The sequence below is a fragment of the Tasmannia lanceolata genome, unplaced genomic scaffold (genome assembly GCF_043159265.1).
Source record: "Tasmannia lanceolata isolate RefF3 unplaced genomic scaffold, GAP_Taslan_0.1 ptg000011l, whole genome shotgun sequence".
Taxonomy (NCBI): Eukaryota; Viridiplantae; Streptophyta; class Magnoliopsida; order Canellales; family Winteraceae; genus Tasmannia; species Tasmannia lanceolata.
This window is the reverse complement of record NW_027518688.1, coordinates 11648484-11675763: the sequence shown is the minus strand read 5'-3', so window position 1 is coordinate 11675763 and position 27280 is coordinate 11648484. Positions and strand designations below refer to the sequence as shown.

General features: G+C 40.6%; 1 long non-coding RNA gene across 1 annotated transcript; it reads left to right on the top strand.

Annotated features, from left to right (window-relative positions):
* Nucleotides 1-19572: 19572 nt before the first annotated feature.
* Nucleotides 19573-27023, top strand: LOC143886434 (uncharacterized). Its single transcript, XR_013253821.1, has 2 exons — nucleotides 19573-20338; nucleotides 20555-27023. It is a non-coding gene; the product is annotated as an uncharacterized LOC143886434 (long non-coding RNA).
* The last annotated feature ends 257 nt before the right edge of the window (nucleotides 27024-27280 follow it).

Sequence of the window (27280 nt, the reverse complement as noted above, 5' to 3'; positions counted from 1 at the left end):
CCCATGCTTTTTTCGATTTTTTTTTCTTCTCCGGCAAGATCCGACCGCCGGAGTTTCTCTGCATCACTATACTCGTTAAAATCCTAGATCTTCATTTTAGAACCCTAGAGCTACATCCTAAACCCTAATCTTCTCCGATCGAAGCTCATTTTTTCCAGCGAGTCTCCGGCAAACTTTCTGATCGGATTTTTACTTTGATCATCTTATTCTCTTCATTCCTGTAGCAGATCGTATTTTCTTGAGCTTTGATTGAAGATTTGAGCATCCTAATCTCAGATTCATTTTTGTAAAACTCTTAGATCTACCACCTCAAGCCCTAACCATTTCCTTCTTCTCTGGCCAATCTCCGATCAACATCCGGCGAGCTCCGGTCATACTCCGGCCTACTCTTCCTCCATTGAATCATCTCATTTTCTTCTTTAAACCTTGTCTCATATCTAGAAACCCTATTTCAAAAGCCCCAAACCCTCATTTACCGCTCCTGTTTCTGTAATTCCTCGTCAAAAATCGATTGATTCTTTATCTAAGAAAGCAAAGCGCAAGAGAAGAATAGAGAAACAATAGGAGCGTAGAGAGCTTGTAGAGGGGATTGGATCTCCAATAAGGGTTTCTTCATTTTCATTTAGAAAATAGCAACAGATCAACGGGAGATTGAGAGAGATATAGAGAGTAGAAAGTTCAGAGAAAATTTGAGGATGGAGATCAAACTGAAGAAGAAGTAAAAGAGAAAATAGAAATCCCGATCGAGGTACTTTTCTTCTCTTCTTTTCTTTAATTTCTTAATTATATGGTGTTTTTGTTGATGTTTGAGATGGAATGATTCTTTTTACTGAGCATAATGGTGTTTTCTTTAAATGAGAAGTTACTATACATGTAGTAGTATGTTGATAAAATTTGTAGGCTCTGTAAACTCATGCTTTCTTCAATCCGTTTTTTTAAAGAAAATGCTTTCACGATTTGCATTACAAAGTCTTGTTGAGTTGGAGTTTCTGAGGGGGAAGGAGATTCATCCATCATGGGATGATATGTTTCACTGCCTTTTAGAGTTTTGATCTTCATTTTGAGAGTGTATAAGGTCAGTGTAAGTTTTAGTTTCCTTAGGAATCTGTTTATTTGAAGGCATATGTCCTGTTTAGGTTACCCCCTTTATGTCCTTTATAAATAGTGGAATTTCTTTCTTCTTCTGTTGTTCTCTTTTATTTCCGAAGTGAAATGCTATTGATATGTTTTTTTCTGTTAAATGTTTAAGGTCAGTCCTCTTAGTTATTCCAATTCATTCCACTCTGTTCCTTTCTAATTTTTTTTGAAATGGAGTTAATTGAGTTTTCATAATCACTATTATAGAACTCTTCTTTGAATAATTCTAATTGTCCGTTAATAGTAAAGGGAATAATGGGTTTAGTGTGGTTATTAAAACATGGAAGTGCATAACCAGTATCTCTGGAATTCAGTGTTAGCACAAACAAGTTCTAATAATCACTCAAAAGTAGTTTGTACTTATATTTTAATTGTATCCACTTGTCACTGTTGATGAGGATGGCAATTATTAAAAGAGCTGCTTGAACATCCATGTTAATTTCACTTTGGTTCAGGTTGCTAGGCCAGCGTACATAGGTTTATATATTCTAAAAAGCTTTATCTATATTTCAAATGGTATATTTGTTTCACTTTAAGGTGTAGTCGGTGAATCAATGTATTTCGTAAATTGTTTGAAATAACCATCCATGTGTCAGAGTGTTGTTTGTTGAGAAAATAATCCTCATAGCTGATCTTTGGTGAATTGGTTTATTTTTATGTTGAACATGGTAATTTAAATGGCTTATTAATGAGTGGATTTGGTTGAAACAAATTCTGAATAATTAGTGGAACGAATTCTCTTTTGAGCTTATCTTTGGGGATCATTTGGTAATACTGGTTAAAGAAGTAAAATTGATTCAGGTATTGTATTTTCTTTCTAAAATAAATTTTTTTACATGGTTGACGATTGGTGTTCAAGTTTTTGATCTTCTGTTGACTCATTTCACTTGGTTTAAAAATGATTCTAAAAAGGTTAGTTTGGATTTATGTAATCAGGGATATAAGCTTACTGTTTCCAATATGAATATGTGTTTGCTCGTTCTTTTCCTTGTAAATACTTGAATCGGTAAAATTTCCAAACGATATACGAGTTAACTTGATAATTATATTAGTATGGAACTTTAATGCAGGTAATTGGTTCTTAAAAATTTATAAACTTGTTCTATGCTTTGTGTTCCTGTCTTGAGGAGAACTGTAAAGTCTGTTATACTTGAGCTTTACTTTAGATTTATTATGCATATAAGAAATTTAGGCAACTGTTTCTTTAGGAGATTTACTGTGAAAATCCCATATTTTGTTTGAGTTTCCGTGTCAAGGTATTTGGTTCAAATTATACTCTTCTTCTCTGGATAATTGGTATCCCATTGTTATCTCTAAAGTTGTAATGAACTCACTCTTTCTTAGTCTTTGAACTTCATTTTGATCTCATCAGAGTTGGTTTTGGTTCTCAGGTTTAATATCAATTTCTGTTCGGTGTTGCTTTGAACCTAGAGGTTATTTTTCCTTTCCATATACTTTCATAAACCTTTTCTGAGATTTTGGATTCCATCGATCATCGGAATATTTTCTTCGAGAGGAGGGTGATGAAGGCGTTAGCCCAAGCCCATTCTTTTAGAGGGCTTACCTAGCTATGGTAGTACTCTTTTCATTCTCTTTCCTTATATAGAGAGTTTCTAGTCTTTTAGATATCTTTCTTAGTCATTTGTATTTCCTTGCATATCATCGCAAGGGCGATGAAGGCAATAGCCCAAGCCCATCTTTAGGGGATTTGCTCGGTCCAAGTAGCACTCCCCTCTTATTTTTCGATGTACTCAGTGTTTAGAAACCCATTCATTGCAAGGGCAATGAAAGAGCTATCTAGAGCCCTCTTTTAGGAGACAGGCTATGTCTCGACAGAAAATCAAACCTTTTAGGGAGACAAGCTATGTATTATGCAGAGAAAATCATTTTTCTTTGTCTTGATAAATATATAAAAAAAACTGAATAAGGAGTACTTTGAAATAAAATTTGAGAAGATTTCGATAAGGATTTCCAAAATTAAGCCTATAGTCCAGTATTTATAAATTTAATACTTCTCTTTCATACTAAGCTTTGAGTTAGGGTTCGAAGACGGTAATAAATGGATTGTTCAGGTGAGATTATCTCAAAGCTTATTATACTCATTCCTTTTTATTTAAATAAATTGTTTAATAGGAAGAAGGAGATCAGATGACTACTCTATTCGATATTATTGATATGAGTACTGTCTGATTTCAAGGCGGGATATAGAAATATTATCATGTGTATATGATATCAGATGATTACTTTAGCATCATCTGATTTCATCCCCATATTGGGGTGGTGTTTGTGGTTGGGCATAGAAGTGTTTGATATTGTTTTCTTTTACTTTATTAGGCTATCCAGTGGCTGGTCTGGACTAATTAATGTTGATTATCATTTTATGATTGCTATAGATTTTTTTTTTATTGAAAATTCTTCTTTGCTTAGCACTTGATTTATTTTTATAAGAATAGAATGGAATTTGCGATTATCTGGTAGCCTTTTCTTCTCGATAGACTAACACAGTCTTATAGATTTCTGTTAATTTTCTTTAGATACTAGAATCCCCTCTTATTGCAAGGGCTATGAAGGAGTCATCCCGAGCCCATTATTTTAGAGGACTTGCATAGTCCTAGTAATGTTTTCATTTCTAATCTTTTCTTCATTTTATGAGACTGTTTAAGTCTTTCAGGTTTCTTTCCTTTGTCATTTCAAGCCCATCTCTAGGGGGACTTGCACAGTCCAAATAGCATTCCATTTTCTCAAAAGACTTGCCTAGTCTTTTAGATCCAAATCTTTGGAGACAGGCATTGTCTCATTAATGAATCAACCTGAGTCAACCCCTAGGAGACTACCTCTAGTCTCACAGGTCTTAAACCTTCTTCTAGTCGAAGACCAACTTGGTCTGTCAGTTATCTCATTTTCTTATCATTGTTTAGGCAATGATAAGGTTACTTGGAGCCCATCCTTATGCTTAGGAGACTTGCCCAGTCTTGCTAGCATTTTTCTTTATCCTACCTCTGTGTCTAAGAGACTTACCCAGTCTCATTCTCTTGCTAAACCTTCTCTTTGTGCGTCGTTTGGTTTTGGGAGAACACCCTACTCGGCTTGGCAGCATACCCCTACCCTTATGGGTATTGGGTTGCACATTTGTTGCACCCTAGGGCTAGGCAGCTGTCCGGCCCGGCTGGGTGTTTTTCCTTTGCCAAATATGCACAGGGTCTCTTTTTTCCTTATTACTTGTGAGCTTTATTTTGGTTTGATAGTCCACTAGCATAGGAATCCGTCCTTAGTCTAGAGAGTCAATCCTCTTGTTCAGGAATCAAATTCTATCATCATAGGGGTTAGGATTTTATCCAACCTTTCATCAGATCATGTTCTTCTATCCGCTCTTGCAAGGTATAGGATGCTGTCCAACCCTTGCAGAGTCGTGTTTCTGTCTTTTTCCCCCGCAAAGCATATGATGCTGTCCGACCTTTGCGGGATTCCAGAAGTCTACCCTACTTTTATGATGATATGATTCTATTCTCTGGTGTCAAAAACCACAAAATCATTTCAAAAATACTTGAAAACAACAAAAACATTTCAAGAACACTCAAAAACAACAAAAACATTTCAAGAACACTCAAAAACAACAAAAACATTTCAAAAATACTTGAAAACAACAAAAATATTTCTAAAACACTTGAAAATAAAAAAAAAACATCTGAAAAATCGAAAATATCAACAATCTTGAGTCTTTAGGAGAGTAGTTAGGAAAATCTGTTTCCGAACTACGTTGGCTTGATCCCTTTCAACAGGGTACGTAGTGCAGCTTGGGATCCACATCCCAGGTCCAGCCAAACTTTTAAAAAATAAACATTTCAAATCTTCAAAAAATACAAAAAATCTTCAAAAAGATCTTCCCCTAGAGTTAAGAGTCTGTCTTAGATATTTAGGGTGTTTTAGAGTTAGGAGTCGGTCCTGATTTGTATTGATATGGTGTGACCTGTCGTGTAACTGTCCCTAGAGTTAGGAGGCCTCGAGTCGATCGGTTAGACATTTAGTCGAACCGATTGCTAGACTAGGAAGCATATAGTCAGCCCATTGGTTTTCATTAGGTTGCACATCCTAGATACACATAGGATGTAGGGCCCACCTGCATTAGCTTAAGGCTAAACAACTTGCATTAGTTAGGGCATATAGAGTCCTAAAAATTACAATTCACTCGAATTTAAGCAATCGTACAAAAAGCTTTAAAAATCAGTCGAGTCTAGTGGAATCGAGTCTAGGATAGCGGTTCTAGATGGTTAGGCATCGTAGTTAGAATAGGGCATCGAACTACGTTGACTCCGATTCTTCTCGAGGCCGGGATACGTAGAGCAGCTGGGATGGACGGCCATCTTGGTCCGAGTCAAGTCCTGCATTAGAGTTTTAGGATTTGTTTTGTCTAGTCATGAATAGAATTGATTTATGTTGTGTGTTTTGCTGTGTTTTCTTACTTTCATGTACAGATCCTATACCTTTAGCTGCAGCATGCATGCATTTGCACATCAGAACTCAGACACCAATTAGGTATGACACTCATAACCTAGCTCTTTAGGCTTGTCACTCAGAATCTAGCTATTCCTAGGTGACACTTATTTCATTTCTTTTATGTGTGATTATTATTCATCTCCGAGACATGCATGATTAGATAGACGTTTTCTCGGAGATATTGATTCTCATTTCATATGACTTTTGCCCAAAACTCTTCAAAATCATTAAATAAATGGCATAAGAGACCAGGTGTTTACACTTGGGCGGATGAGGTGCTCTTTAGACCTTCCAAATTCGTAACCAGGCACGAACCCTCTTTTTATAATCTCTGGTTATCCGTTGCAACAGAGCATAGTATGGGATCCTTGGCCCACTTCCTTGGATGACGACTCTTCTTTGTTTAAGGTACGCCTCGAATCTGGGCTAGTCCCCGAATCGAGAGGTATCTCACCTTTTATATCGCCACTCATGCTGTGATAGGCACTTCTTTCGAGAGTTCCTTGGTAGAGCTCTCCATTCATGTGGATGATCCAGTGAGACTGAGTGTGGGGGGCTCGTCCTCCCGCCGTCTCTCTCGGATCGGGGTCCACAGGCTGGCGACTCTGCTGGGGATTTTCTTGGAACATTGCCTAACTCTGTTAAAATGCCATTTTTTATTAATTTTGAAGACATTTGAGCTAAAATCATTTTAAATGGGAACCTTTTCCGTTAGAATCCAGGGGCACCAAGTAGATATAAAATAAAACAAGGACTCACACACTCACTTTCATCCCTTGCATATATTATCTGTTTTGTGGTTACTTTTCTGCTGTGGATATACTATCAGGTTACTCTCGGAGAGATACTATAAGTAGGAGCCGTGAGGGCTATACCCGCCTTCTAGTGCCACCGCACCAGTAGTATCTCAACACCTGGACACCTTGTGTGTAAAACAGACATAGTTCGTATGCTGGGCGATAGTCACAGCATACAAGTAACTATGCACCCGGCCAGGTGGACCTCGCGACATTACTCTCTCTATATATTGCATGGTCCTTTTGTTTGCATTTATGGACGAACATATGTGTTACTTACACATGTGGAGCCTAGAGTTAGAGGCCTTATCCTATTTTTAGACTAGGGTAGCTCACTTTATGTGGCTACAGACGCAGTCTTAGTACACTCACCAGTCTGTCATGAGTCAAGACCACTTTGACTCCGCTAGATTAGACTAGGGATGGTGCCCCTGGTTAGGGTATATATATGTATATATGCCTATTTATTTTGATTATTAGTTTAGGACCTTCATATTTAATGAGGTTTCCCTATCTAATTCAAATCAATTACATCAATATACTTTTCAGATTTAGACCTAGCCTGTGGCTCCTTCTTTGTCACTCTCATGGCTATGGTTTATTTTTCGATCTGTTGATGGTAAAATTTGATCCTTAGACTCGAACCTACTCATCTTGTGAGGTTTCTTGGTCTAAGTTTACCTTTGATATCAATTCATTTCTCAAAATTTGGACCTAGTCAGTGGCTTCTGTGTTGACACTCTTATGGCCATGGTTTATATTTTGTTTCATCGATGATAAATTCCATCCTTGTATTCCTTGATTGTTAGACCAGGACCTACTTCTTAGTAGGAGCTTCTAGTCTAAATCGATCAAACATGTATCCATCCATCATACAGATTTTAGATCTAGTCCTTGACCTTACTTTGCCATTATTATGGCCATGGTCTATCATCTTTTGACTATCTGTTTGATCTGTATTTATCATTTATCTTTTCACCCTTGGATCATATCGAGATCATTGATGGAAAAGTTTGATCCTGTTTATATCCTACCTGTATCCTTTGAGTATATGATTTATTGTCAATACCTTTCCTTTTGCAACTCAATGTTCAGGGTTGACCCTATTCTTATCCTATTTATCTCCTTTGATTATCAGGTGAACCATTATGTCTAATGATAAATTGAAGAAGTGGATGAATGATGAAAGAGGATATCGTCATGTAGAAAACCTTGCTGGTCATAACCTTGATGCTCTCCAAAGCTTACCCTACATCAAAATAGATTGGAATTTCCTCAATGCAGCCGTCGAATTTTGGCAACCCGATCTTCACGTATTTCGCTTTGGCAAGCAAGAAATGTGTCCAATCATTGAGGACTGGTGTCATTTGTTGGGATATGGTTGCAAAGGTCCCCTAGTCAAACTTGAATCTAAATTGGGGTACAATACGAGTTTCGAAAAATTGTTTTCCACATCGCCTAACCCTGTCAGTTTCTTTTTAAATGATAAGGGTTTGTCAATTCCCCAAATGGTCAAAGCATTTTTTGATTTAGGGAAGTGCACTCAGGAGCATCAAACCAGTCGCATTCATGCTCTAGTTCTTTGTGTTTATGCCAGGTGGCTCCCTTTTCACCAAGGTGATAACACTTCCCCTGCACTTCTAGACTTTGTTGACCAAATCTCTCGAGGAAGTGATCCAGTGCCAACTATTCTCGCCGAAACCCTTAATGGATTGGACGATATTGCCAATAAGGTTTCTACTTCTTTCAAAGGTTCTCCAGTTCTTTTATATGTCTGGCTCTGTTTGAAACTTCGAATCTTCATACCTTCGACACACCATGAAATCGTTTTATCCAAGCATAGGTCGTGGGAACATAAAGCTTTCAAATTTACCAAATCAGAATGGACTGATTGGTTAAGTTCCCGTCAAGACGACCAAATTACTTGGAGGTTCTTCCTTGGTCATTGGGGAATAATCAGGACCAAAGCCAGTAGGGGTGTTCAGTTTCTTGGTTTAGAGAAAACTTCTTTTTATCTCCCAGACCATATCTTCCGTCAATACGGAGGACTCCAGACTTAATATCCTTGTTTGGGTTTTAAAACAGAGTATTATCGTCTGACACCAGTCCATCCCTTTGAAAAGTTTAATTGTCATCTTGCCAAAAGCATTTGTGAAGATTGGGTGTGTAAATCTGAAGATCTTTTGCATAGTATACGAGATAGGACTCCTAGAGGGACAATTGGAGCAACAACACCTGGAGGAGGAGTACATGCTGGAGTGTCCCCGGGTTATTATCAGTGGTTGATTGAGGAAATTGAAAATCGCCTGCCTAAAAGGGCCAGATTGGAAGAAAGAGATGATTGAGAATTTTCATCTATCTTTTATCATGAACATCTGTTTATCCAGAGTTTCATTTGTTATGGCATCACATCTTTTATTTTACCTATTATTATCTTTGTAACTCGTTCGGACATCATCAATGAAATATGTTCTTGCTTTATCTTATCTTATTTGACCAGAATATATTATCTCGGTTATCAATGTTTTAATCTAGTGATTATACTTCCATTACAGGATTCCCGAGTAAGCAATCATTGCTTCTAGGAAATCTCATATTTCAAAATCAACCTGGTCCCGTCAGACATCTGATTCCAGGCTGAGTAGAGAGTCTTTATCACCCCTCTCTTTTACTTCCCCGCTGTTACCCCTTTCAAACTTTCAGGAAACTCTTTCACCCATTCTGCCTGTACCTGAACAAATGGCTGAATCTGCAAACGCTCTGGCTGAGATGAGTGAGATGATGAAGGCTATGCTCCAGCAAATGAATAATATGAATGAAGAAATAGCCCGTTTGAAAAATGATAGAGAGTCTACTTCCAAAGAGACTGCACCTACACCTCGACAACCCCCATTTATACCTCCTCCACCTCCTATGATGAATAGACCGGCAATGTTCACTGTTGAGGATGACTTTGATGAGGAGCAGTATGCAGAAGAAAATTGTCACCCTAATCTAGATAGAGCTGATAAGGGCAAGGTGATAACAGACAGACTGGACAAGCTGGCCCAGGAGATGGAAAACATAAAATTCCAAGGCCCGAAAAAGCTGAACATGGCCGATTTTATGATATATCCAGAAGTCACACTGCCTCCTAGATTCAAAGTGCCAGATATGGATAAGTATGACGGGACAGGGTGCCCTAGAAGTCATTTGATGTCAGTGCTTCCGCTTCTACAGCAGCATGGTCTATCTCCAGAGCAGGTTGCTCTTTTGTTTCCTCGATCTTTGGTCGGAGTGGCTAAGAAGTGGTTTCTGAGCCTGAAGTCTGAAGATATCCGAACCTTGGAAGATATCGCCAATAGGTTCGTCGAGCAATTCTCCATGGAGGAGGGGATCGATGTAACCAAAAGAGATCTGAAAGTTTTGAAGCAGGGCCGTAATGAAACCTTTACTTCCTTCATCCGTAGATGGAGAAGGAAAGCAGCCCAGATGACTCATCGTCTTTCAGATGAAGAGCAAATCAAAATTGTGGTGAAAAATCTGTCGCCGCAATATTATCATCACATGGCTATCCAGTATTTCCTTGATTTTAACCATCCCATTAAAACCGGGACTCAGATAGAAGATGCATTGGCTAAGGGCCTAAGATCGAGAATTTCATCTGATGTCAGAGAAGGAAAGAGACCTGTGTTAGCTCCGAAGGAAGTACATAATGTCAATTATGTCAGGCCGCCACCCAAGGCAATCACTGAAGTGAGAAGGCCGCCGATGGAGCAGAAGCCTCCCCGTCACTTTGATCCCCTTCCATATTCTTTGTCCGTAGCTTTGAAGAAGCTGTTGAAGGACAGGAAGATCAAGCTACCTGACATTAAACCTCTACCTAACCCGTTGCCGAGATCCTGGAGAGAGGATCAATTCTGTGATTATCATCGCAATACGGGTCATATCACTGATAGGTGTTTAGCTTTGAAACACCAAATTCAAAATATGATCGATAGGAAAGAGCTGTCAATTGAGTTACCAAATGTAACTAGAAACCCCCTTCCGACACATGCAATGCCCCCTCCGCCTTCAGTCAATGTCATTTGTGCCGAAGAGTCTGTTATTGATCCTGCTTCCTTTATATTCGCTATTGAATCTGAAGGGAACTATGTTTGGAAATTTAAGGAGGATGATCAGTGGGCAGAATCAGAAAAGCCATGTCTTATCCTGGAACGACCCTGATGTGGCTGGGCCATCAAATCAGTCATACGTTTTCCAGTGTGAGGATGAGGAGAAAGACTCTGAATCTCTATACGTCTTAAGGGTGAGTGATGATGAGGAAGAAGAGATAAAAAACCCCATACATCCTTAAGATAGAAGATGAAGATCTTTTGCTCTTGAATGATCAGTGCGATGAGCTCTGCCATGTCACACGGGGTGGACGAGTTTTCAAGCCGGCTGAGCTCAGAGTCGAGAATCCCGCTGAGGTTGCAAGAGGGGTTGACAGTCAGAAGCAGAAGCAGAAACTTGATGAAGAGGAAGATAACTTGTTGAATCAGCTCAAGAAGACACAAGCTAATGTTTCTATCTGAGGCTTACTGATGGCATCGCCGAAGCACAGACAGGTTGTACTTCGTGAGCTGAACTCGTCCCAAGTATCTGTTGAGATTACTCCAGATGAGTTGGTCGGTCTGGTAGCCATGACCAAAACTTCAAAAGCTTTGTCTTTCTCAGACGAGGATTTGCCGTCAGAAGGGAAGGACCATACTCGTCCTCTCAAGATTACTCTACTGTGCAACAGGAAGAAAGTTTCCGAAGTATTGGTAGACAATGGATCAGCTCTGAACGTGTGTCCTTTGAGCACTGCCATTACTCTGGGCTTCGGGCCTGAAGATTTCATACCGTCTGAGCAAGGTATACTAGCATATGATGGTACTCGAAGGGACGTTATCGGAACATTAGCTACTGAGATTGTCATCGGAGGAGAAACCTTTGACATTGAATTCCAAGTGTTGGATATCAAGACTTCCTTTTGTCTCTTGCTTGGTCGACCTTGGTTGCACAAGGTTGGAGTCATCCCCTCCACGCTTCACCAAAAATTAAAATTCATTCGAAACAACCGGGTGATCACAATCAGGGGAGATCCCGAACCAGAAGTTGGACAAATATCTCAGGAGCTTGTTACTGAAAACGCAAGAGATATTAGTCTGACAGGATTTTCAGTGGAGGTTTCAACCATCACCATGAAAGAAGCTATGAATGAAGAAATTATGTTTCTTTCTAGCACTAATACTCGGGTAGTCAAGATGATGCGCAGATTTGGATATTTCCCAGGGGCGGGTCTAGGAAAGAATATGCAGGGTCCGACTGAGCGGCCCAAGTTGAAAGCGGTTGAGGGATTGTTTGGGTTGGGATACAAGCCAACTCGCAAGGAGGTACAGGAAATGAGAGCTTATATGTTCAAATGGGCAGAATGTCGCCGCAGAGGCTTAGAATTTCCCATGGGACCATTCAGCAAGGTTATGAATGGCAGATTCTGAAAAGAGGGAGCTGATTGCCCTTATTACGGTTTCTCAGAGCCATGGTATGATGAGAATGGGACCAAGCTGCCAGGTCTTGAGATTTTCTTTGCAGATGAGTTGCCAGCATAATTGTACAGTAAGCAGATTACAGAGGCAGTTGTGACAGAGGAATCAGACTTAGACTGGGTTGAGAACTTCGAACCGGAACTCCTGAATTCTTTGTTTCAGACCGAGGCACCAGTCATTGCTATGATTGGGAGAGACACACCTTTTGTGAACCCGCAGGACTATATCACCCCAGCCGAGGGACCTTTGGATAACTGGACCTCACAGGTTATACCCCAAGTAGTCCTTCAGTATATTCCAGTCTCTTCAAAAGAGTCAGTTGTTTCAAAATTTGTGTCAGTTTCTGAGTCCGTCCCAGAGTCTGTCATTTCTAACTTTTCTTTTGATGCAGGTACTGCAGAGGTCGTGTCTACCTCTGAAGTGGGTGATGAGTCTGTTCTTGGTGGCGTTGAATCCGAGTCTGAGGGCGTATTCATTGATTCTTTGGCTGTACATGTTTCTAGTTGTGTCGATACTGATATCGACTTATTTTTTCATCCTGTTTTAGAGTCTGTAGCGCCTGATGTGGGCGAGTCATCTGATGTAATCATTAATTCCGATGAAATAAAAGACTCTTTTGCTTATATCCCTATACTTGTCTCTTCTGCTAATTCTGCTTCCAAACCTGATCAAGTAATTAATAATGATAATCAAGACTCCCCCTCTAATGAGGAAGCCGACGAAACTTCCTTTGAAATCAAGCATATGATTCAACAAGAGGAGAGTCGCCGAGCTAAACCACTTGAAGAGAAAATTGAAACCGTAAATATAGGTGATGAAACCTTAATTCGGGAAATACGAATTGGCAAAATTTTATCTCCTGAGGAGCGCGAAGAATTAATCACCTTGCTAAAAGAGTTTAAGGAGGTTTTTGCTTGGTCTTACGACGACATGCCGGGATTGAGCGAGGACATTGTCCAACACAAGTTACCTCTAATCCCTGGCATCAAGCCGAAGAAGCAAAAACTCCGGAAACTTAAAACAGAATGGGAGTTGAAAGTTCATGATGAGGTTAAAAAGTTACTGGAAGTGAAATTCATCGAAGTAGTTGAATACCCTGAATGGCTTGCAAATATTGTACCGGTGCCCAAGAAGGATGGGAAAGTCAGGATGTGTGTCGATTTCAGAGATCTGAACAAGGCCAGTCCGAAAGATGATTTTCTGCTTCCGAACATTGATCTCCTGGTTGATAATACGGCTGGTCACGCACTCTTATCCTTTATGGATGGATTCTCAGGGTATAATCAGATCAAAATGGCGCCTGAAGACATGATGAAGACGGCATTTATTACTCAGTGGGGGACATATTGCTACAGAGTGATGCCGTTTGGTCTCAAGAATGCTGGTGCTACCTATCAGAGGGCTGCGACTACTCTTCTTCATGACATGATTCATAAGGAGGTTGAGTCTATGTAGATGACATGATAGTCAAAGGCAGGACTCGGCCAGAGCATACAATCGCTTTGAGAAAATTCTTCGAGCGAATCCGAAAGTTTCAACTTCGCTTGAACCCAAATAAATGTGTATTTGGGGTCACATCAGGAAAGTTGCTCGGATTCATGGTCAGCGAGAGAGGAATTGAAGTGGATCCTCAGAAGATTAAGGCTATCCAAGAAATGCAACCACCAAAGACAGAAAAGCAGATTCGTGGATTCCTTGGCAAAGTGCAATACTTGAGGAGATTCATATCTCATTTAACTATGACATGTGAACCCATCTTCAAATTATTGAAAAAGAATTCCTCCAAGAAATGGAATGAAGAATGTCAGGAAGCGTTTGAAAAGGTCAAGCAGTGTTTGTCTTTGCCTCCTGTCTTATCCCCAGTCATTCCTGGTCAACCGTTGTTGATGTATTTGTCCATCACGGATATAGCAATGGGTTGTATGCTTGCTCAGCAGGATGTGGGGTCTAAGAAAGAAAAACCCATATACTACATCAGCAAGAAAATGTTGGAGTATGAAATCAAATACACTGTTTTGGAAAAGACGTGTTTAGCATTGGTTTGGGCGACTCAAAGGCTTTGACATTACCTGTTGTCGAATAAAATATTTCTACTCTCACGGATGGATCCGCTGAAATATTTGTTTTGAGAAACCCGCTCTTACTGGAAGAACAGCTAGATGGTTGCTATTGCTATCTGAGTTTGACATCACTTGTGTCACTCAGAAATCAATTAAGGGACGAGTCATCGCTGAGCAGTTGGCTGATGCTCCTGTTGAGGAGAATGCTTTTCTGAAGGCTAATTTTCCTGATGAAGAGATTATGGACATTGAAGAAGAGACTCCGAGTTCCAAATGTCATATGTACTTTGACGGAGCTGTCAATAATCATGGTCAAGGAATAGGGGCAGTATTGGTATCTCCGAAGAAAGAGTACATTTCGATATCCATCAAATTTCAGTTTGAATGCACCAATAATATGGCAGAATATGAAGCATGCATCGCAGGACTTGAGGCAGCTTGGGCTTTGCGAATTCAAGATATAGATGTATTCGGAGATTCAATCCTGATTATTTGTCAAATAAATGGGGATTGGAAAACAAAAGAGGCAAGGTTGATCTCATATCACACTTATCTTACATCTCTGGTCGAGAAGTTCAGGAATGTCACCTTTACTCATCTGTCGAGAACAAGGAATCATTTTGCTGATGCTTTAGCCACTTTGGCGTCAATGTTAGATATTTCTGCGACAATGGAGGTTCAGCCTTTAGCAGTGAGGTTGCAATGGGCTCCCGCGCATGTAAATGCGATAGAGATATCGGCAAGATGTCCAGATGGAAAACCATGGTATACAGATATTAGAAATATCATTTCAGGCAAGGGGCATCCACCTGAAGCTTCCAGTAAAGAGAGGAAAACTCTTCAGAGGTTCGCTGCCAACTTCATCATCTATGGTGAAGAGTTGTACAGAAGGTCGTTTGATGGGATACAGCTTCTGTGTGTTGATGAAGATCAGGCTGCAGAGCTTATTGAGCAAACACATGAAGGTGTTTGTGGCCCTCACATGAATGGTAAAATGCTGTCAAGGAAAATCCTTAGACTTGGTTTCTATTGGCCCACAATGGAAGCAGACTGCTTCGCATTCGTGAAGAAATATCATAAATGCCAAGTCTATGCGAACCTTATTCATGTGCCTCCGTCAGAGTTACACTCTATGACCTCTCCATGGCCATTCTCAGTATGGGGGATTGATATCATTGGTAAAGTCTATCCTAAATCGTCGAGTGGACACGAGTACATCTTGGTGGCCATTGACTATTTCACGAAGTGGATAGAAGCTGCTTCATATGCTTCCATAACTTCCAATACAGTTGCGAAGTTCATCCGTGCGAATATCATTTGCAGATATGGAATACCTAATGAGCTGATTTCTGATAATGGATCTCACTTCAAGAAAGAGGTAGTACACCTGTGCGAAGAGTTCAAAATCAAGCATCACAAGTCATCTCCTTACAGACCGCAGACCAACGGGGCTGTAGAGGCAGCGAATAAGAATATCAAGGTCATAATCAGTAAGATGACCGAGACTTATAAGGACTGGTCGAACAAGCTTCCTTTTGCTTTATGGACTTACAGGACATCGATCAGATCCTCTACAGGTGTAACTCCATACTCTCTAGTGTATGGAATGGCAGCAGTCTTCCCTGTTGAAGTGAGAATCCCGTCCCTAAGAGTTATGATGGAAGCAAATCTGCCAGAGTCTTAGTGGGCAAAAGCCAGACATCAGGAATTACAGATGATAGATGAAAAGAGGCTGAGAGCCTTGTATCACATCCAAGGGTATCAAAGAAGAATCGAAAGGGCATTCAACAAGAAAGTCAAGGTCCGAGACTTGAAGCCAGGAGATCTCGTCTTGAAGTCCTATAGGGCACCGGTGTTTGATCCCAGAGGGAAATTCAGGCCAAATTGGTCTGGTCCTTACATTGTTGATGAAGTCCTGCCTGGAAAAGCCGTAAGACTCCTCAATGAAAATGGAGAAAAATTAACAGAACCTACAAACCTGGACCAAGTAAAGAAGTACTATGCTTAAATACACCAGGAGGCCGTCCTTGATCGATCAGAGCTTAAAAGCCAACATCCTCAAAGTCAAAAATCATTTGCAAACCCTTTGAGCCTAAAAAGAGAGAAAACCTTATTTCTTTGATAAATTCAAACCAGGGGCATCTTTTATGACTTGCGTCATAAAAGATATTGAACCTGAACTACGTCATGACCTGATCCCTCTCTACAGGGTACTTAGGTAGCATGATCAATTCAGGTTCGGTCAAATCCTTCAAACCTTTCGAACCTAAAAAAAAAAAAAAGAAGAAGGAAAGAAAGAACAAAATAAACAATCATTGAAACCCAAATGGGCGAACTACGCGGACCTGATTCCCATTTCTTTGGGGATACGTAGGCAGTCTGGAGGGCCAGATTCGGTCAAATACATGAAAACTTACCAAATGTGTAACCTGTTTGAACCCAAGCCTACCTAAAAGTCCTTCTGGTGTACTTAGACCCAGGTTTGTAGAGAAATAGAAAGAAAAGGAAAAAATGATGGAGTCTTAGACCCGCTAGACTGAAAACCCCGCAAGGGCGGTCTAGGCAAAAGTTAGGGTCATTTCACCCGCTAAGCTGAAAACCCGAAAGGGCGGTTTAGGCAAAAATTAGGGTGCTGAACCTGCTGGATGGAAAATCTGCAAGGACAGACAATCCAAGCAAAAATTAAGGCATGCGGTCCGCTAAATCGAAAACCTGAAAAGGCGATTTGATCATGGCAGTGACTTCATAAAGGACAAAACCTCTGAAAGCTAGCAAGACTTTTATTTCTTCAGCGGCACTATTCCAAAGTCTGAGTAAGCGCCAACAGAAATTCGGGTGCTGAACCTGCTGGATGGAAAATCTACAAGGACAAACAATCCAGGCAAAAATTAAGGCATGCGGTCCGCTAAATCGAAAACCTGAAAAGGCGATTTGATCATGGCAGTGACTTCATAAAGGACAAAACCTCTGAAAGCTAGCAAGACTTTTATTTCTTCAGCGGCACTATTCCAAAGTCTGACACTCTCTAAGCTAGGGGGTTAAGACTAAGCAATCCAAGGAAATAATAACCATGATGGAAATACCGAAAAAGGAATAAAACACCTTTAAATACGGTTTTCGAAAGATTCTAAGAGTGGTAGACTGTACCATTTTAAAAAATACTTATCAGACTAAGAAGCAGATTCAGTTTCTCTTAGAAGTTTAAGTCATGGTGCCCGTCGAAGTCCTCATTTGCTGGTTGCCCAAGTCTTTTTCTATGTCGAGTCAAGGTCAAACTCCACAGTCCTGTGTGGTTAGTATTCCTCTCAAGGCTGGGGTGATAAAAACAAAAGTGATGAAGTTGTGTCTCCTCAAAGGTAATACACAGCAAAGCGAAGTTCAAAAGATGGTAGATCCTCAAGTCCATATGGCAGGCTTTCAAGCCCCTATGAAATGGCAGAGATCATCTAAATTGAAATGCAGTTGTCAGGCAGATATAGTCTGTTGTAAACCTGAAGGCTTTGTAAACTCAAGTATTCAAAGAAATGAAAATTTTTGACCATTTCCCTGTGTTTTGCTCTCTTATGAATCTGTCATGGAAGTAAAATCATACCAGGGGCATCTTTTATGACCCGAACATTCAGGTCATAAAAGATATCAAGCAAGTAATGGCAATTGATATAGCTATTCTCAAGCAAATAAAGACAAGAGGAGCTTGAGCATTCTTTGAATCCGGCTTCTCAGTCAAATGCTTTTCAACAAGGTCAATACTTGTGAAAATTAGTTTTCTTCAAAACAGTTTTCAAAATAATTCTTAATTTGCAATTTTATTTTTGAAAATGGAAGAGGGCTTACCTAAAATCCTTTCAAATCTTTGAAGTTTTGTTCTCAACAGAGAACACAAACTCTTTATTTCTCTCGGCAAGAGATGATCAATCAATCCCCCATTTAAGACAGTCAAGATCTTTTTCTGATTTTTAATCCAATTCAGTTTCTTTAATCATTCAACCTTTGCTTTCTACAGCATCCGTCCTCATTTCGCCTTTCATGGCATTCCAAAGTCCGTTTTCACACGGCATTCAAGGTATTCAAGCCCGTTTTCACACGGCATTCAAAGTATTCAAGTCCGTTTCCACACGGTACTCAAAGTCATTCGAGTCCATTTTCACATGGCATTCCAAGTCCGTTTTGACACGGCACTCAAAGTTATTCAAGTCCATTTTCACATGGCATTCAAGTCCATTTTCACATGGCATTCTAAGTCCGTTTTCACACGGCATTCAAGTCATTTAAGTCCATTTTCACATGGCACTCTAAGTCCGTTTTCACACGGCATTCAAGTCATTTAAGTCCATTTTCACATGGCACTCTAAGTCCATTTTCACATAGCATTCAAGTCCATTTTCACATGGCATTTCAAGTCCATTCTTACATGGCATTCTAAGTCTGTTTTCACACGGCATTCAAAGTATTCAAGTCCGTTTTCACACGGCAATCAAGTCATTTAAGACCGTTTCCACGAGGCATTCAAGTCCGTTTCTGCACGGCATTCAAATCTATTTTACCTCCAAATTTTAAGATAATTTACAATCAAATCTATCATTTAATGTTTTGCAAGAGAGGCTATCTCGCCCATATATCAATTGTTGAGTTATGAATCGGAGAGAGGCTATCTCACCAGCGTTTGCAGCGTCAGAGTCCGATGAAAGGCTATTTTACCGTGTTATCATTTGTGAGTATCATTTTCGAAATCAAAAGTCAAAATTTGATTTGCTTCTTTCTTGGGCCAGTCAAAATGTGTTGTCTGTTCAGCTTTGACATTCGCGTGACAAGCACGCTCTGCCAAAGAGGGGCATCTGTAGACACCCCATTTTGACCGAACCCCTAAACCTTCCAGGTTTGAGCAAAACCCTATCAAACCAATGCTTTAGGATCCCAAATTTCGCCCCAAGTTAGGTTAGGGTCCCAGCTAGGTCCCCATAAAATTTCGTCGAAATCGGAGTGCGTTTGCCTAGCAAACAAGCCCCGAAAAGAATGTAGTATAAGTTTAGAAAAGGGGGGTGAATGTATCCTGAGAGGGGGGCGAAATTATCTTGGAGGAGGCCGATCAGATGTCGAATAAGACGCGATTGAGCCGCGCGCTCATCAAATTTCGAGCAACCGCGCGCCAATCAGAAATGGTAGTGCCAATATCCTCACCTGAAAATGCTTATAAATCTGGTTTTATCTCATTTTTTTCAAGAAAAAAAGAAAAATCCGAAAGGAAGAAAGGAGAAAAAAATTCGCAGAGAGAGATCCCCATTTTTTTCAAACCCTAACCCATGCTTTTTTCGATTTTTTTTTCTTCTCCGGCAAGATCCGACCGCCGGAGTTTTTCTGCATCACCTCCTTCACCTCCCCTTTACTTCTATACTCGTTAAAATCCTAGATCTTCATTTTAGAACCCTAGAGTTACATCCTAAACCCTAATCTTCTCCGATCGAAGCTCAATTTTTCCAGCGAGTCTCCGACAAACTTTCTGGTCGGATTTTTACTTTGTGTAGACACCCACATTTTGCTTTACTTTAACCAACAATAACCTAATATATTGATCCATCCTCAAATTTTTTGAAAAAAAACAAAATGATAAAGAGATGTACCTGGTGAGATGATTAGATCCGAAAAATTGAAAAATACCCTGATTAGTGAATTTAGTGTGTTAAATCCATGTGAGAACCCCCTCTATCATTGATTTATATGTTTTAGGTCATTAATATCTTGATCTGACTTTACGGATCATCAATCGGGACAAAATAAGCTAGGGTCACTTCATAGCCCGGACCCTGATTCCATTCCGAGACCCGATTTCCGTAAATCGTTAGATCAATGACAGATCTTGACCTGGGTCTCACCATCCAAAACCACCTAACCTCTCCTCTCATCCTAACCATCCAAACCTCACCTAACCTCACCTAACCTCTCCTCTCATCCTAACCACCCAAACCTCACCTAACCTCACCTAACCTCACCTAACCTCACCTAACCTTACCTAACCTCACCTAACCTTACCTAACCTCACCTAACCTCACCTAACCTCCTATCCCATTCTCCTATAAATACCCTCTCATCCCACCATCCAAGAGAAAAGAAGAAAAAGAATCCCTCTCTTAGAAAATTCATCCCTCTCCCTCATCTCTTCAAGGGTTCGGCCATCCTTGCCGGATCGGGTGATTTTATACGTTGGGTGATATATATCAAAAGCAGTCATTATCAAGCAAGGAATCATCTTCAAGGAATTAACATCAAAGAAAAATCAAACACAAAGTGGATTTTCAAAGAGGTAGGCATTTATTTCAATTCTATGTAGGGTCTGCTTTCATGCATATCTTTTACTTTAAAAGAAAAACCATGTTAGGAAGCATCTAGGATCAATCCTTAATCATATTCTTCTTGATGGTAGACTTTGAAGTTATACATGTTTCCCTCTTCTCTTAACCCATCTTATCTTCATTTTTATTTTTCCCTAATGGTTCACACCCTGGTTCCCCCTGGTTAGCCTCTGGTTAGACCCTGGTTGCACCCAGGTTCGTTGCTGGTTGCACCCAGGTTCGATGCTGGTTGCACCCTGGTTCCCTGCTGGTTCGCACCCTGGTTCCCCTGCTGGTTCGCACCCTGGTTCCCTACTAATTCGCACCCTGGTTCGCACCCTGGCCAGCCCCTGGTTGTACTCTGGTTCGCACCCTGGTTCACACCCTGGTTCCCCCTGGTTAGCCTCTGGTTAGACCCTGGTTGCACCCAGGTTCGCTGCTGGTTGCACCCAGGTTCCCCTGCTGGTTCGCACCCTGGTTCCCTGCTGGTTCGCACCCTGGTTCACACCCTGGTTCCCCCTGGTTAGCCTCTGGTTAGACCCTGGTTGCACCCAGGTTCGCTGCTGGTTGCACCCAGGTTCGATGCTGGTTGCACCCTGGTTCCCTTGCTGGTTCGCACCCTGGTTCCCTGCTGGTTCGCACCCTGGTGCACCCTGGTCCGCACCCTGGTTTGTACCCTGCTTTCTCCTGGTTAGACCATGGCTAGTCTCGGGTTTGCTCCTAACTTAGACCCGACTCACTAAACCCCATACCCATAAGCCTTAAACCCTATAACCATAGCCACACATCAACCCAAGCCATACCTTTGTCCACTCACTGAGGCACACCATTTATCCATAAATTTGGTTACATTAAATCCAACCCAGCCAGGCCACCTGCAGCTTAAGTCAAATCGCCCCAATACAATCCAACCAAGTGGGATCCCAACCCAGCTCAACTGAGTCAACTCTAGCCAACCTCCCTAGTCGAGTTGACCCAACTCTCTAGTCGAGTATGCTCAACCTCTTTAACTAATTGGACTCTCCCCTTAGTTGACTCAATCCAATTCCTTAATCAACCCATCCCAATGCAACCGAGTCGCATTCGACCAAGTTGCGGCCTTCCATGTCACAACCGAGTCATTCCCCTATTCTACTAATGCCCTTTTACACCTAGTAGAACTTCCTCCCTTTTGCCTAACCAAGTCATATCCCAACACAATCTGAGTCGCATGTTTGAATCCATTTGGCCGAATCTCATAAGCCCGCCCATTTTGAATTCCCAAAATTCAAACCCTTGATGATTCCTGTATGCTCAATTCTTTGATGCAAATTCCCAATTCCAAAATCCCATTGCTAAATCAATGTTTCTGAATCTCAAGTCCAATGCTCAAATACAAACCCGATTCCTGATCCAAATACCAATCCTGTTTTCCAAAATCCAAGCAACCTCCCCAGTGGAACTACGTGTGGCTTGATCCCCATCACGGGGTACGTAGGCAATTTGGCACTCCCAAGTTCAGTCGCACCTTTCTCTATCTTTCCCATTCCCTCACACTATTCATCATCTCGATTCATCTCGTGTCTCTCGGAACCATTGGATTATGGTTTCCGTCGTAAGGACCCTTAGAGCCCAATTTAGGAACACCGGTGTCGTGTCGTGTCCTAAGTTTTAGGGAGTCTTAGGTTTTAGGAGTCCAGCCTCATCACGGACGCTTGCTGTGTATAGCAACCGTGCCATAGGTCTAGTTACACTAGTCACCCACTCTTTCCCTAGGACAAGCCTAGTAAACTAGGATGTAGGCAAACCTGCATTAGTCTAAGGGACCATTTGCATTTAGATGAGAATCATATAGCATCTTAGATGAAATCCTAAGATAATAAAATCCTCAACTTGAATTAAATAACTTCTCCTAAAACTGTTGAAACAGTCAATCCCGTCTAGGTCGGTGTCCTAGTTGAGTTAGGCATAAGTAGCTTAGCTTAGGTGCACCGAACTACGTCGACTCTGATCCCAGTGAGGCTTGGGTACGTAGGCAGCTTGGATGTCTGACGGCATACCACCCGCGAGTCGGCACCACAACAAATTGTGGTGTTTTGGATATTAATTTTCTTGTAAATGCTTAATCAAATCATTTAGGGCTTTCCATGAAATTAGAATTCTAGGAGAACTTTCACTTAGAATGAATCCAGACAAATTAATAAATCAAGATACACATCTAGGATTCACATTGAAATTAGATCATAGGATGCATGTCACTTAGTTCGCACATTAACATAGAGTTGAATGAGCCATTTAAAATAAATTTAAAAGAGTTAGCTTTTGGAATCGAAGACCGATTATCGGGCAGGAATGGTGCATGTGGTGGATAACTCCCCATACCTTCCATTCTCGTAACCAGGTAGCGAGTCTAGATTTCTGGTTAATTATGGGTCCTAGATCCCACATCTAGGTGGCGACTCTGTCAGTCTCTTTCGTGTGGAATTCGGATTGCCTTAGTGATCCCAAGTTCACATGAAAGACGAATTCAAATCAATAATTAAATGCACACGCCAATCGCGTGGGTACGGGAGACCAAGAGAGAGCGCGCGGCGGCTCGCGCCCCACGCCCCTCTCGCGGGATCAGGGTACCACAGTCTGGCGACTCTGCTGGGGACCACCTAACTTCATTAAAATTTCAAAAGATAATTCATTTGAATTTAATTTAACTGGCTCATAAAAACTCTATACTTGTTAGATTAGTTTGTCTTGTTTTATTTTCTCATCACATTTTACTCGAACTTAACCTAACAAAACCTGAGGGCATCATAGATTGCGCAAACATATTGCACACACTTACATCACTTGCATCTAAACTCTTGCATCTCACGTGCACACACGTCCTATTTTAGGAACCCGGAGTGTTATCTAGCATGGTTGACTGGGATTTCATCACCTGGTGCCTCTGTGCTAGAGAAGCATTCCACCCTTAGCCTAGTACCTTTATGGTACGTAAACGGATCTCTTGTTCACGTACTGATACGCCGGACACTGGTACAGTATATCGAACATGGATTCGCGCTAAGGGGACTCTTGGCCTTACCCCTAGATTAACCCACACATGCATGCAGTATACGAACACATGTGCACCACATGTGTGAGCCTAGTTTAGGATATCTTACCCATTTGTGTCTAGATTAGGCCGTAGTCCATCTTCCAATGGCTACGATCGGTCCTAGGTACACAAACAAAGTCATGAGTCGAGATCCTCTCTCCACTCCGCTAGATTAGGATTAGGGTTGATGCCTTCAGGTAACACTGTTAAAATGTGCGAAGACTAAAAACTTTTTCTTTGGGGTTAGGATATAAATCCCATCATTTCCAAAGATCTCATAGGATTAGTCATTCATGATCTATCCGTTGAAAATAGTCCTATGCAATCTCACATTTTGATCATGTGTTTATCATTCGTCTCTTGTGGGATTCGATTGTGTCTTCATTGGCAGAAATTGTGTCTCAATCATTTGATCGTGCAATCTTGATGATCCAATCTTGCCTGTACCCTTGGTCTCTTCCTCCTCTAAGGGCAACCTTTTTCAAGAATATTTCTGCTAAATCCTTCAGAGTTTACTCTCATAATCCTTGAACTAAGGGCATTCCCCTATGCGAATCTGTCATCATTGTCATGTCTTGGTCCTTTAGGATTCATTCTATTGTCCCAACTACTTGTGAGCCAGCTTTCGCCGAGCCTCCGAAGCTAGACAGTTGCAGCAGTTAAAGTTTTAGTCATTTACTATTTTATGTTGAGTCAGTCACCATGGTCAGTACAATTGTTGAGTCCGGTCTTACAATTCAAGGTCAATGCCTAGTCCAGGCAAGTTATCTTTTGATTTTTCTATTTTAGGGTCGTGAATCCTGAGCATGTTCAGAATAGGTTGTCAGATGTAAGAACTTTCTCTTTAAATGAAATTGGAAGTCCCAATAATTCACTTGTGTCCGTTTCTTAAGTGTGCTTCTGATCTTAAAATAAGACTCCCTCCTCAAATGAGGACAAAATTGACGAAACTCCACTTGAGTCACAACGATTACTTGAACAAGAGGAGGAGCGCCAATCTCAGCCTTTCAAAGATGAAATTGAAGTGGTAAACACTGGCACTGAAACCTTGATCCAGTAAATGCCGATTGAAAATACATTACCCTCTAAAGAGTGTGAAGAGTTGGTAAACCCATTTTGAGGATAAAAAGATGGTCCGGTAAGCGTTACCATTAATGCCAAGAGAAAGACCCAGATAGAAGGTTCAAGAAAGAATGAAGTGAATATCATATGCTATGCAAGGGGCATGGAGTGGAAACAACTTTCATATTTCCAATCAATAACCTTGGTTCTCAAACTCATAGCATGAAGCCAACAAATTCAAGATAAGAAGTTCAAGAGCAAGCATTGAAAAGTGATTATCGGATATCAAGAGTTACAAATCCATAGATGGAGGATGTCAAAGAACAAGTTTCGCTCTATGAAAGTCGAAATCGCGTATTAGAATCTTGAAAGAAGAAGATCAATTATCTCTTACCTGGAAATGCCGTCAAACTCCGAAAAAAAAAAAGAAAAAAAAATAATAAAAAATAAATAATCAGTACCAGAGGGACTCTAGTAAGCTAGATCGACTCCCAATCTGAACATCGAAAGGCCTCCTTTGGCCGATAAATCCCAAAATCAGAACCCAATGTCAAAACAAATACCTGTTTGCAAACCCTTTGAGCCTGAATGAAATTTTCTTGAAAACCCATCAAACTAGGGGCATTCGCCCCGAACTACGCGAGACCTGATCCCTACACTGGGGTACGTAGGCAGCTCGGTTAAACTGAGTTCGGTCAATTCAAAAAAGAAAAGCAATTCAATCGATCCAAAAAAAAAGAAATTCAATCCTTTCAGAAAAAAGAGGGACAACTTCCAAAAGAAGAGAAGTCAATTATTCCAGAAAGAAAAGAAAAATGAAAAATCAATTAACCTTCAAGTAATCTATCTTCAAACTAGGGGCATTCGCCCTAAACTACACACGACCTGATTCCTACCTTGGGATATGTAGGCAACATGTTCACAGGTTCGGTCGAAATCTTTGTTGAACCTTAAGCCATTCTTTGAAAAGCCCTATCCTACCTATAAAGTCCTTCCGGTGTTCAGAACTAATGATCTAGGTCCCGAAACACAAAAAGAAAAAAAATGATGATGAATAAAAAAATGGAGTTTGAAGATCTGCTAGACTGAAAACCTGAAAGGGCGGTTTAGGCAAAATTTAAGATCATTCCCCTGCTAAGTTGAAAACCCGAAAGGGCGGCTTAGGCAAAAGCTAAGGGGATAGCCTGCTGAATCGAAAACCTAGAAGGGCGGTTCAGGCAAAAGTTAAGGCTAGCACGGTCCGCCAAGTTAAAAACCCTGAAGAGGTGACTTGGTCACGGTAAGAGAATCATTATAAGAAGGCTACAGCCGGTATCAAGACTGAAGATCAACTGAAGTTCAAGCAAATTTATAAGAAGGCTACAGCCGGTATCAAGACTGAGGATCAACCGAAGTTCAAGCAAATTCAAATGACATCCTCAAAACTGGGGGCATTGAAGCTAAGCAATCTTAGGGGTCGTAATTAAATCCTTGAAGCATTACTGTTTTAAGGAAAAAGTCCAGTGTTTACCAATTGAAAAAAAATTCCTCGAAAGGATGGACTTACCAAATAAAATGTTAACTAAGTCAGAAGCATTACCGTGTCTGTCTGTGTAGTTAGTCAATCTTTGTCATTCTATGTTCACTCCTTCAGAGCTGCTCAATCCTTTGACTAGTGTCTTTTATCTAAGTTTTCTCTTTAAAAGGAGTCAATCGTCATCCATATGTCCAAATGATGCAACTGTCTCGGTGAAGGAGGCCCGACCTCGTCAGCTCCCTGCGATTGTACCTGAAAGAGTTCGAGAATCTAGTCAAACAGCTACATTTCAAAGAAGATCAACTCAGAAGAATTCAGAAGTAGAAACATCAGAAAGCCCAGCTTCCATAAAAATGTCATACCCCAGGAAGGCATCTTAAGCTTGGAAGAGCTTCAGATGCAATGATGGTCGACCCAATTTCTCAGAAAGATGAACCGTTAAAATTCAGAATTTCCTTCCAGTTAGTTTGGTTATATCCAAGAGAGCCGTTGTTCTAGATTACCAATTTCAAGTGTCTTGTTCAAGGTTTCAGTTATCCAAATCCCCAAAGACAAGACCAGCAGTCTCTTTGAGAAAAATCTTGTTGAAGTTTCATAAAAGTGTTTCTGATCCATTCTTGTTAGTAATGGTTCTTCGTTCCTAAGGTTTGCCGTTTCATCATTCGTCAAAGTCCTAGTTTCCGATATCTTTGTCAGGCACGATCTATAATATCCCCGATTTCATTGAGTTCAAAAAAAAAAAAAAATCCAAAATTCATCAAATCCAAAAAAAAATAAAAAATCCAAAATTCATCAAATCCAATTCTACGTCAAATTCAAATTCCCAAAATTCATCAAATCTAATTCTACGTCAAATTCAAATTCCCCAAATTCATCAAATCCAATTCTACGTCAAATTCAAATTCATGAAAAATCTCCAAATTCTTCATTGTCAAATTCATTAATTCATCTCAACCGAAGTTGAAGCCGTAAAAATACGGTATTTCATTCTGAGTCCATTCAAAAATGTTCTCTTATTCTCTTTGAGCATCATACAAATATGATACCTCATTTCCTTGGAACTCCGTAAAAATACGGTATTCCATTCTGTTCTGAGTCCATTCAAAAATGTTCTCTTATTCTCTTTGAGCATCATACAAATATGATACCTCATTTCCTTGGAAGCCGTACAAATACGGTATTTCATTTCGAGTCCATACAACTATGGTCTCTTATTCTCTTTGAGCATCATACAAATATGATGTCTCATTTCCTTGGAAGCCG